The following is a 12,732-nucleotide window of genomic DNA, read 5'->3' as shown; positions in this document are numbered from 1 at the left end:
CTATCTATCTATCTATCTATCTATCTATCTATCTATCTATCTATCTATCAATCTATCTATCTATCTATCTATCTATCTATCTATCTATCTATCTATCTATCTATCTATCTATCTAATTATAGAAGCAGAAATGTCCCACAATGTAATGCAGCCCTCTGTAATTAGGCTGATGCTAAGAGAGGTGAATAATACGACTTATTGAATAATGAATATCAACAATATAATGTTCCATTACACATTCAGTTATTTGACTGAAACACACACCGAACGTAAGCAATTACACATCGACACATAAAACCCAGGCATCCCGAGAAGTTCTTACCAGCAAGGGTTAGGGTTAGGGTTAGGGATAGGGTTAGGGTTAGGGTTAGGGTTAGGGTTAGGGTTAGGGTTAGGACCGGCGACCGACGCTCACCTTCCAAGGCAATTTCCGACAGATGGGTTTTATTCAATGCATATAGCAGGGAAGAACCAGCAATGTTATTGAATGACACTATTGAGTGCTAAAAAGAGCAAAGATGAGAGTCAACCACCTCCCCCCACAGACACACACACACACACACACACACATACACATACACACAGAAAATACTTACATTTCCCTCGTCTGCAGTTTTGTCACGAACACTTGGTATTAATTCCTCTTTCTTTTAAAAGATTTGTGCTGGTCTGTCCTAGTTTGTTCCGACTTTCGTTGCCGTTCTCCAAGGTTGTGGGAGACAACATACGGGGACACTACACTGGGAATCCCAAAGGCTGGGATTTTTTGTTTCAAGTAAACATCATAAAATAAAATAAAATCATATAAAATAAATAAATACCTCTAACACACAGTGTTTCCATGGAGCAGATATACATATAAAGAAATCCTTGACAAGCTGACAGCTTGTGCAGAGTAGAAAAAACAGAAAAATGGAGTGTTCAGAGCGGTCTGAAGCCTGAGCGTTTTGCGCACAGGGATTCCTTTGTCATTCGTTTATCTCATTATTTGACACTTTGGCCATTGTCTAATATGAACATCCGACATTGTAAAAAAAAAAAAATATGGCAGAAAATAAGGAAAACATTATAGGTACCCTTTAAGAAAATAAGCGCCTGTAAAAGGCTGTTTTGTTTTTTTACGAGACATCCAAACTGACTACTTGTTCCTAATGCCTTGACATGGAGCACAGTGGAAAATGGACCAGTCACAGCGAAACCCCACCTCAGCAATGACTCATTCCTCCTTATATAAAGCCTTTCCTTAGGCTTTTGGAAGAGAGAGAGAGGGAGAGAGAGGGGAGGTGGCTGGGTGGGGGGCTTATTTCCATGTGAAAAGTAAACCTGCGTTTTGAGTTTGAAGGTCGTTATCGATCGTTGCTGTTGGTGTTTGGTGCGCTCAGTGTCCTAGACCTCAGGCTGGTGTTGGAAATTAAATTTCCAAACAAATTATGTTTGAGTGTGTGTGTGTGTGTGTGTGTGTGTGTGTGTGTGTGTGTGTGTGTGTGTGTGTGTGTACGTGTGTTGTGTGAGAAAGAGGTAAATAGGAACAGTCACAAAAAGCAATCTGAAATTATTTTTTTTATTGTAATTGGGGGAGTAACAGAACTCTGAAGTAAATTTCTACAGTATATGTAAAAACAAATGTGTTAGAAATAGCTTTCAGCCAGTTGAGGCTGAAAGCTATTTTAGCTAGATGCACTCCTCCTCCAGACCACTTTTCACCATGCCGCAGTCTGAGGGGCACCGGCGGTATCGAAAACCTTGCCGTATCGGTGGTCATACCAGTTTTTCTGACGGGATGCCCTTGGCAGTTGATAGCGATCACTCTCCCATCATTGACCGTCACTCTCCTTGCTGGTGCCGTAGGTTTGGTCACACACTGACTGCGAACCACTGAGTTTCTCAACCCCCATAGGGAAGTTGAAGTCATCTTCAACCCAAGTGTAATGTGTCTGCAAGGCTATATTGATATCTTATGTCTCTGTAGAACATACAGTACAGTGCATTTATTAGCTGCATGGAATGACATAGAGTAAACCGCCTGTAGGAGTGCTTGCATTATGCAAAATGAATGCAGAATTGATTGATGATTAGTAATGGGAAAATTACTACATTTTCACTGTTCTTTTTTATAAATACCATTGTGTGAACTTTTATCTTGTCTCTTATATCTTATACCTCCAATAGAAGAATTTTAGACCCCATATTGATTCCTTTTATATGCTTCCACTCGAAAATTATTCATAATTATTATATAATTTTATATAATTTATTTTCACTGTTACTCGACGTGTGACAACACTCACATACAGTATAGGTATCTCTCACTAAAATCCCAAAGCCTGGTTGAGAAAAGACTTGGCACAAAACTTTCCAACGCTAAAATAAGACCGGAATTTCAATCACTAGACCCCAGGCCTTTATGAGGGGCACTGATCAGTGCCGGATCATCTTTCTATCTATGTCAGGTCTCACGTAAAAAAAACCTGGGTTCAATTTTGGACAGTGCTCTTGGGTTTGAAAAGCAAATCAACTCAGTTGTGATGTCTGGCTTTTTTTCAGCTCTAGCCTTTTTGGAGCCCTAGGCAAGATCTATAGTGCCCCTCCTTACCCCTGGACCACACAAGATGCAATATCGTCACTGACATGTCAGCAATACGAAAGCTTTGCGTCATTTGATGATTCGTCAATTCCTTTCGGGTCCACCTTCATTCCGTCTACAACGCGGTCGTAAAAACAGCATTCTCGAGACTTTTTTGTGAACTTCAAATTGTGAAATTTGGGGTGGGGGGGTGCTAACATCTGGGTGCCCTGCACTGAGCTCAGGGCTTGGGTGGGGCATCTGATTGGCTGCGGTGGGGTGGGCCTCGCCTTTGCGCAGGGCATTGGTGGGCATGGGGGTCCTGCAGGGGTGGGAGGTTGGGGCGGGGTGTTGGTCTGTTGGCGTGGGGCCCAGGTTCTGCACCTGCGGCTGCGTCTTGTGCCTGCACTTGGGGATGGGTTGTATGTGTGCGCCCCAGGGGTGCGGGGTCTCCTCATGCTCCCTGGGACTGGGTTATGCTCCTCGGGAGCCATGCATTGGGGTTGCTCCGTGAGCTTCCGGCTTCTCTGGGGCCCAGGTGTCTTCTGTGGCTGCGGGGCGGGGTGCTCTGGGCTTTCCTGCAGCCGCAGGGGGTCTATGCAGCTGCGAAGCTCGGGGGGGCTTCGGCTTTCCACTGCTTGGAGGCACCACTACATAATACCGACCTTATACACCAGGACCAATTGGGATAAGTCCTGTACTCTCACCAGTGGTCACCTCACACACACACATACAGGCGGTCCCATCTCACAAACATGCACACACCACCAACGCCTACTTTGAACACACCCCAGCACCCTCCTGGTTGCATTCCTCTCCTTTCCTCCCTCATTTACTGTCATAAATACTGACAGGAAGAGGCCACATGCCCAATTGCTGTTCCAGTTTTCCTGGACCTGATTTACTCTGTTTGAGTAAACTCTGCTCCGATGTTTATGTTTTCCATGTACATGTAGTTTGGTTTTATGTTTAATTGTCTCACCCACGGTGATTCTCCCCCTCTTGGAGTAGTGATTAGTTATTTATACCCAAACATGATAAATTGTTCTCCAAAGAGGGGGGTTGGTGGTGGCTCTGTATAACAAAAAACTGTGCTCTTGTCATTCTACAGGTCGTCCACAGGACGGAGTTATTGCAGCAGTTCTTGATGACTTAATAATTAATAAAGAGTTGCATTGCAGGCTGAGAACTTGAACCCACTTGCAGACTAACTGTGTCCTAGATGCAAAAGCATACAAATACTCTGTGTTGTATGCCCAGCATGCTGACAGCACAGGTAAAAAAAAAAAAAAAAAAAAATATATATATATATATATATATATATATATATATACACACACACATTGATATATATATATAAATATATATATATATATATATATATATGTATATATATCATTATTATTATTATATATTTTTTTCTCACATAGGCTTCCTATTTGAATACAATGTGTTTTATCGCTGGAATCGATAAATACAACACCTTTTATTGCTGGAATGAGTAATAATCTTTAAATACATTGCGGCTTTTGACAGGAGGAGGGCGGGGCCGCTTTTCCCTGGGTCCGAGGGAGAAGCCAGGGACGGCAGCAGTGGGTTCATCCAATTAACCAGAGTAGGATGCAGAAGATTTCCACAATCTATATATGTGTATTTATTGAGCTGTTTTTGTAATAAAGCGCTTTCTGATTATTTATTATCAGATAATTATCAGATAATAAATCGTATATAATCAAACCACAAATGGTTTGATTATTTAATGAAGCAAACATATTAATAGCTTAATACCGTATAGATAAATTGACAGATTTCTCGACTACAAAAATCTATTGCTTGACAAGTCAGTTTGACTAGAGCCCACACGTAGTTGACTCCAAGCAGCAAGGAGACCACCCGGCTTCCATGTTGCTGACAGGTACGGTATACCAGACCAATAGAGTTTATAAAACTACTTCCCAAGTATGAATTTTAAATATAGAGTCTATTCCTGTGTGTAATATTTGTTTTCCTGTTGGAATGATAATATTTTCTCCGATAAGTAAGGTTTCATTTGTTGAGGGGGAAAATGTATTAGTTGGTCAGTAATCCATGATAGGACCACACATCAGCGATATTATACATGTGGTTGTTGTATACCAGGCTTGGTAATTACATTTTTTCACTAAATAGATCTTTTGAATTGATCTCTATGGGAATCTACGCTTTAGTTTACACTTTGCAGCTAGAAAAATAGAGCCGAGTCCGAATAAAACGTGAGGGGCTTAGGAGCCTCGCGGCATGCCGCTTTCGCGATGCTACTGCTTGGTGTGACCTTACGCATTGATAAAAATGGCAGTGTACCTAATGCATTGCCGTGCCGCTTTCGCGACGCTGACATGTCGTTTCTGTTGTGGCCCAGGGGTTAGGCCCTACAGCGTGCACACGCCACAAAGTTGCTTAGAGGTACATGAATTCTCCCATGCACACTGCCTACCTCACTACCCAATCTCCACCCAACCTGCCCTCCGATGCTGCCACCTCACCTCAATCCAACTCAACCCCTTCGACAAAACATTAGTCGAGGGGTCCCCCAGGAAGAAATGTGGTTTCAGAGACCTTTATTCCTGCATTCTGGTTAATTTTTAATGCAAGTAAATCACAGGCCAGCATACATACTGTACATACCAAACCTACCAACCAATTTTTCACAGTTTTTCTTTTTGGTCTGTATTTTAGTATTGTTATGCTGTGTGCCTGTGTGTGTGTGTGTGTGTGTGTGTGTGTGTGTGTGTGTGTGTGTGTGTGTGTGTGTGTGTGTGTGTGTGTGTGTGTGTGTGTGTGTGTGTGTGTGTGTGTGTGTTTTCTTCCATGATTCTATTTTCTTTCATTTTCTTTTCCTCTTCTTGGCTAGGCGCCCCCATGGATGATTGGCGCCCTAGGCGACCGCCAATACAGCCTGTGCTCAGAACCGGCCCCGTGTCAATATATTACTGTATATGTGTGTCTTTGTATCACTGTATATGTGTGTCTATTGTGATAGAAAATTCTATATTCTTGGATTTATTCTTAATATTCTCAGATAATTCTTCGATATATCTACTGTATAGACCTAATTTCCTCTGTATTCTGCCATGTTTGCAAGATACAGCCTTTGTAGGTCACTGCTCCGATACCAAGAGTTTCAGGTCGTACACCACTGTACCGGCTGTTTTGTCTCCACAAAACCTTTAATTGCGGAAAAGGCCCAGGTGCGCATTCCTTTCTCACTCCTCTTCTCATTCCCTGTTTTGCCCGAAACTGTAACTGCTCATTAGTTTCAATGAGTACACATCATGTATGATTGTATGAAGGATGAAACATGAAGCTGAACGGACTCAGAACTGATGTCGCCATCGAAATGTAGCCATACAATATTGTTTCACTGTTTTCAGAGTGTGCTATTGTACTGGTCTCATTTATTTTGCAAATTAAATTGTGTTAATAGAATGAGGATCTCAGTTTGTTCCTGAGAGCAAAGCAGGTATTCCTCACTGGCCAGACCGCAAAATTTCTCAATTTGGCGACGAGGATTTCTAGTCTTGCTTTGTCGGACCTCTTTGTGTTCAGGTTGAGTGCACAACGGCGGTCCAGGACCACCGTAAGACATCTGTGGCCCGAACCGAATGAAAAAGACAGTTTGTCGACGAGACAAAGTCGTCTGGACGTGACAGCGGGTCCGGAAGATACAACACAAGAACCTGGATAAATTAAGCTGAGGGCATACTGAGATTAATCGTATTGATCGGGTATAGAAAAAAGCCAAAGCTGCCGCTGTATCTGACATTGCTCATGTTCTAACAATGCTTGTCTCCCCACATATGAGGAGGACACAGATTTCAGCACAAAATTTGTTTCCCTCCAAACACAGTCATCCTGCACTGCACTGGTAGTAGAAAGCCAAAGGTTATCGTTACGAAGACATTTAGGCGTAGCCCGCAGGGGAAACCATATCGCCCCCACTGGCATTTTCATGTGTGGAGCATGAAAGGAGACCCCAGACTGTTGAGCAACTGAGGGCGTACATCAAGCAAGAATGGTAAAGAATTCCACCTACAAAGCTTGAACAATTTGTGTCCTCATTTCCCAAACTCTTATTGAGTGCTGTTAAAGGGAAAGGTGATAGCTTTTTTGGAATGTGTTGCAGGCATCAAATTCAAAACGAGTGAATATTTCAAAAAAACGATAAAGTTTATCAGTTTGAACAATAAATATCCTGTCTTTGTAGATTTGCAAATCATTGTAATCTGTTATTTATTTACATTTTACGCAACGTCCCAACTTAATTGGAATTGGGGTTTGTACAACTGTCATCATTAGTGCATTTTCTTTATTGTGTTGTTGTTGTTGTTGTTGTTCCATTTGGAGCAAAAGGGACGAGCGTGATAGAAAATTCTATATTCTTAGATATATTCTCATATTCGTAGATAATTCATATATATATATATAGGCCTCTATATATATTTGTAATGAATATATATAGGCCTCATTTCGTCTTTATTCTGCTGTGCACGATACAGCCTGTGCAGATCGCTGCTCAGATAACAGTTTCAGGTACCACACTGTACCAGACTGCTTTGTCTTCACCAAACCGATAATTGTGGAAAAGGCCCAGTTGAGCATACCCTTATCACTCCCCTCCTCACACACTATTTTAGACTGTAACTGCTCATTATTTTTAATGAGCACAAATCATGTATTAGTGTATGAAAGACAAAATATGAAACTCGGGGTTAGTCTTAGGATACACCCAACCCTTTGTCGGTATAGGAACTGATATCAGACAAATGTAAACAGACAATATTGTTGCATTGTTTTCAAAGAGTGTAGAGTATTGGTCTAATTTCTTTAGCAAAATAAATTTTGTTAACAGAACAAGGATCTCAGTTTCCTCCTGATAGCAAATCAGATTTACCTCACCAACCACGCAGCGGGATTTCTTGCACAACATATGAGTTATGTGTGTCTATGTATGACTGTATATGTGTGTCTACATATGGCTGCATATCTACTGTATGTATACATATGAATGTATATGTGTGTCTATTGTTGGCTGTATACGTATGTGTGTATGTATAACTTTATATGTGTGTCTACATATGACTGTATTTGTGTCTATTTAAGACAGTGTATGTGTGTGTGTAAGGTTACTCTCAGTCAAACTCTCAGTGGATGTGTGTGCGTTTAAGACCAATGTTGTGTGTTTACAACCTGGAATGTTAATGAGAGTTTACGACCTGCATCTGCATAACTTTAGCCTACAAAGGAGGTTAGTATCTACAGAATATGCAGGGGTGCAATATAATGATCCATGGGGACATCCTCCTTTCAGACTCTGTCTGGGGCTATTTTACCTATGGTCTTTGTATGTGAACAGTTCAGATAAAGGTCACTGAGAATGATATAAACGTGGCTGTTATCTCTTGTCAGAACATCTTGTGGAGTGCCAGCGTGAGTACGTGATGGTGATGTTCTCTTGAGCTCAATAAAGTTATTCTTAATTGTATTCTCACCGAGATTGGAGGTTCATTTATTAAGGTAGTAAAAGTGACTTTCCACCACACCATGTATTACTGTGTATATGTGTTTGTGTATTTGTGCGGAGGCTGTAGGGCACGATCAGCACAGATATATTCTCTTTATGCGGATGACGTCAATTTGCCACGCTCAGTGTAACGCCAATGATTGAATCCCTGCTCGCTGGCAGCAGACATAGCAGACTATTAGCAAAGCACTTAAAACAAAGCATGAAATGAACTCGGGGTGAGTCATTTGGTGGCTGCGAGTTGCCCCTTCATGCTCCAATTTCCTTCCACCGGCATGAGACGTTACCTCAGTCGAGCAAATATACATCTAGGGACAAATAAGAAGCCTCACAGGTAAATGGACGGGATGCAGGACATTTCTTCATTAGTGAAGAACAGCAGCGGGATGATAATAACAATAATTTTAAGGTGTGAGGGGTGGACAGATGGTAACAATTATGCTTAAAATTAAAAAAATTCTCCCAAAGCCAAGTCAGATACGTCACCTAAACCTTGACTTGATTCCGTTCAGTGAAACAATTTCAGGTCAAGGTCTTGGTTTGGATGTACGGCCATGTGCTCTGATGACACTTTTGTGTCAAATGTAAGTCCCAAAATCGAGACTAAGCACGTGGAAGTACAATATGAATCCTGCCGACAACAAAAAAATATATATTTATGTGTGGCATGGTGGTGCGGTGCTTGCACTGCTACCTCACAGCAAGCAGGTTCTGGGTTTGAGTCCCACCTGGGGTGCACCACGCTACGGTGGATTATCTCCCGATTAGGGCCAGTCTGTGTGGAGTTTGCATTTTCTCCTCGTGCTCACATGGGTCTCTTCCAATATAAAAAAAGAACCACAATCAAAAACAGACGCAATGCTTTCCTGTCTTGTCCCTGACTAGGCCATGGATCTACACCTCAAAATGTTTCATAAGTGGAAACAAATAAGTTTCGATTTATGACAACCACTCAAATTTGTGACGACACAAGCCTATAGCTTCTGGTTGGTGGGGCTGCTTTATTGCCATATCATTTGGAGTAGGGCGGAAATATCAAACGATATAGCAACAAGGTTAGCTTCATCATTAAATGTAAGTTAAATGATTACATATGATTGATTACATACTGTGAAGTTTATGCCATGACCATACCACGATGAGTATATATACGTACTGTATAGATACATGCAAATATTGGACCCGGGTATGGAAAAACTGGTGTTGTGGCGTGATATAATATGTAGATCTAATAGAAAAAAATACTCTACATTACGTATGTATAGTCAACTGGATTCCTTAACAGGAGCTTGATAAGCTTATTTCCTGTCATGGAAATTTGCCATAGAGGCCATAATATAACAATATAATAATAAATAATAATATATATAGCTGTAAATAATAAATATTGCTGCAGACAGCAATACACAGGGTCCAGTTTAGTCGTGTAAGATACATATTAAAGTTCTCTGGATTCTGTGCAGTAGAGTACGAGTTACAATTTTTCGATTTTTACGACCACTCAGAGACGAACCGTGGATTTATATAACATTTATACAACACACACACAGTCACAAAGTGACTGTGTGTGTGTTCTTAATATAACGTGAATGTTCTTAAATTTTCAGTGAGTTTGTAAAGTTTGAACGATAACACGTATGAAAGGTTCCCATTGTTATCTGGGAAAAGAAATAGGAAATCTTCCGCCAAAATTCATACAGGGTTGTTCCCTTCTGCTGGTGCCACAGACAAAATGTCATCAAAGTGCTGATCTAATGCTTCCTGTACAATATCAACTGGTTGGAAACATGTGTCCAAAAACGTATCGTGTTGTTTGTTTGTTTATCCGTCAATGTTTCATGAGTATTTTCATCTTCTGAACTTAAATCTGCATTTTTTATATTATCAATGCACATAGATTCATTATTGTTGTTTGTTGTCTTTGGATCAATTTTGGAAAAAGGATTATTCCATTCATTGTAAAATTCTATATCCTTATACCACTTGTTATGTATTCTCAAATAGGCCATTAGTGTTTTAATTGTATCTCTATGAACATATTGATATGTATTATGGCTTTTTTAAGTTAACTTCCTCTTCCATTTGACACAAATCATAAGGTCATTATCATCAGAATTTTCCTCACGTAATTTTAGTGGTGACTTCTTTCCTTGGATTAAATTTTCACTAACTTACGTTTCCATGAAATACGAAAAACATGGTATTTCTGTGAGGAATTAACATATCAGGGCTTCTATTTTTCCGACGCCTCTCTAGACCTTGAACGCATCACATATTTGCATGTCGGGATGAGTGGAAGTTTTTGTGGACTAATTTTGGACTATTTTTTTGTATTTTTTTCATAAATCCGGTAAAGTAATGTGGACCAAAAAATCAATCGAACAGATCCATAGACATCTAACTGTCAGGGTTCGTCCGGGTCCTTCCGGCATCAGCCGTTGCTTTGTTTCACCTGTTTCTGTTTCAGATTACCCAGCCTCATTATGTCATATGTTTCACCTGTGTCTCGGTTTGTCTTTCCTATTTATACACTGTCTTTTGTGTCCTTCCTGGCTCAGTCTTGAGTTTGTCTAGCCTCCTGACAACGCTCTCATTTCCAGGCCCACGAAATTCTTATTTGTTTTTTGTTTTTTTGTCCGTTTTTGGAACTCGTTTCAAGTAAACCTTTATTTTTGCCACCTCTGCTCGTTCTCTGCAACTGGGTTCACTCGGCAAAACCTCGTAACAGCAAGACTGAGCCACAACATGGACCCAGCAGAGAGTCAGCCTCCAGAGATGGAACGCATGCGGGTGGCCCTGATGAACCAGGGGACTGCGATTGGCCGTCACGAGCAGGCTCTCCAACAGATCCTGGACGAACTGCAGTCCCCTCGCCCAGGCCGTCCAGCAGAGCCAGGCACAGGCTCTGCCTAGGGCTCCTGCGCCAGCACTGCCTCCCATGGGCTCGCGTCCTGCATATCACTGCGAACCACAACTGCTGGCGCCAGAGAGGTACGACTGTAACCCGGGAGGTTGTCGTGGCTTTTTGACGCAATGCTCCCTGGCTTTTGAGCTCCAGCCATCACAGTTCCCCACCCAGTGCGCACCGGTGGCATACATTGTCACACTACTCACAGGCAAAGCACTCTCCTGGGCCACAGCCATCTGGAACCAGCAAACCCCGGCCTGCTCCAGTTACCAGGCATTTGCCGAAGAGATGCGCCGAGTTTTTGACCACTCAGTCAGTGGGAGGGAGGCGTCGACACAAGTACTCCGGCTCCGCCAGGGGGGTACAGAGCGTAGCTGATTACGCCATCACATTCCTCACCCTCGCAGTGGCGTCTGGATGGAACAGCGAGGCACTCATCGCGTCCTTCCAGGATGGTCTCATTGATGGTGTCAAGGACGAGCTGGCATCCCGGGAGGCGCAGGATGACCTGGACACGCTCCTCGAAACAGCTATTCGGGTGGACAACCGCCTCCGGGAGAGACAAGGGGAACGCCGTTCTTCCGCTTCACCACCAGCGGGCAGGGCAGTCCTGGGGACGACGTCTCCCGAGCATCTCCGAGCTGTCCCGAGCCCGTCTCCAGCATCGATGGAGGAGCCTATGCAAGTAGGCAGCACACGGCTCTCTCGGTCCGAACGTGACAGGCGGATGAGGGAGCGCTGCTGCTTGTACTGTGGGATCCCGGGTCATTTCCGTTCGTCCTGCCCTGATTTCTCGGGAAAGGCCAACTCTCGTCCAGGGTAGGGAGAACCGTGACGAGGCCAACTTTCTCTCCCGAGCTCGAGGCGACCGGGGTCCTGCGGACAGCCCCCCCCCTCTAGTCTCTCTCTAGTTCCCTCTCTCTAGTAGGTCTCTCTTCTACAAGATGGCTGCTCTGCTGTCGCCCCCTCCCTGGTCCGGGATTTCCGCCGTCGCCACCCGGCTCTTCCTGGGGGAACGTCGGGAGCCGTTCCTGGACGAGGGGGTCCTGTCAGGGTTCACCCGGGTCCTTCTGGCATCGGCCACTAGATGCCGTTAGTACTGCCTCATCAATGTTGCTTTGTTTCACCTGTTTCTGTTTCAGATTACCCAGTCTCATTATGTCATATGTTTCACCTATGTCTCGTTTTTTCTTATTTATACCCTGTCTTTTGTGTCCTTCCTTGCTCAGTCTTGAGTTTGTCTAGACTCCTGACAACGCTCTCGTTTCCACGCCCACGAAATTCTTACTTGTTTTTTGTGCTTGTTTCAAGTAAACCTTTATTTTTGCCACCTCGCCTCTGCACCTGGATCCACTCAGCATACCACGTAACACTAACAGGTAAGAAGGTACATACACACACACACACACACACACACACACACACACACACACACACACACACACACACCTTAGACACAGCTTAGAATCTCTAAGCACTATTTGAACAATCACATTTTGATCAATCATATCAATGGTGAAGAAGCACATTACCATGATGCCAGAATGGGCAAAATGTTTATGAGTATTTTAATCTATTAAAATGCTTAGCTTAATAGCTGCTTTATTCAATTATGGTTATTTTGATACACTTCTATTATATTAGCGCAATAACATTTGAAATAACATTCTTGTTATATGTAGAAGTAGTTAAAGGTATATT

The sequence above is a fragment of the Zeus faber genome (assembly GCF_960531495.2).
Source record: "Zeus faber genome assembly, chromosome: 11".
In the NCBI taxonomy this organism is placed as follows: Eukaryota; Metazoa; Chordata; class Actinopteri; order Zeiformes; family Zeidae; genus Zeus; species Zeus faber.
The sequence above is the reverse complement of the archived record's forward strand: the minus strand, read 5'-3'. Positions refer to the sequence as shown.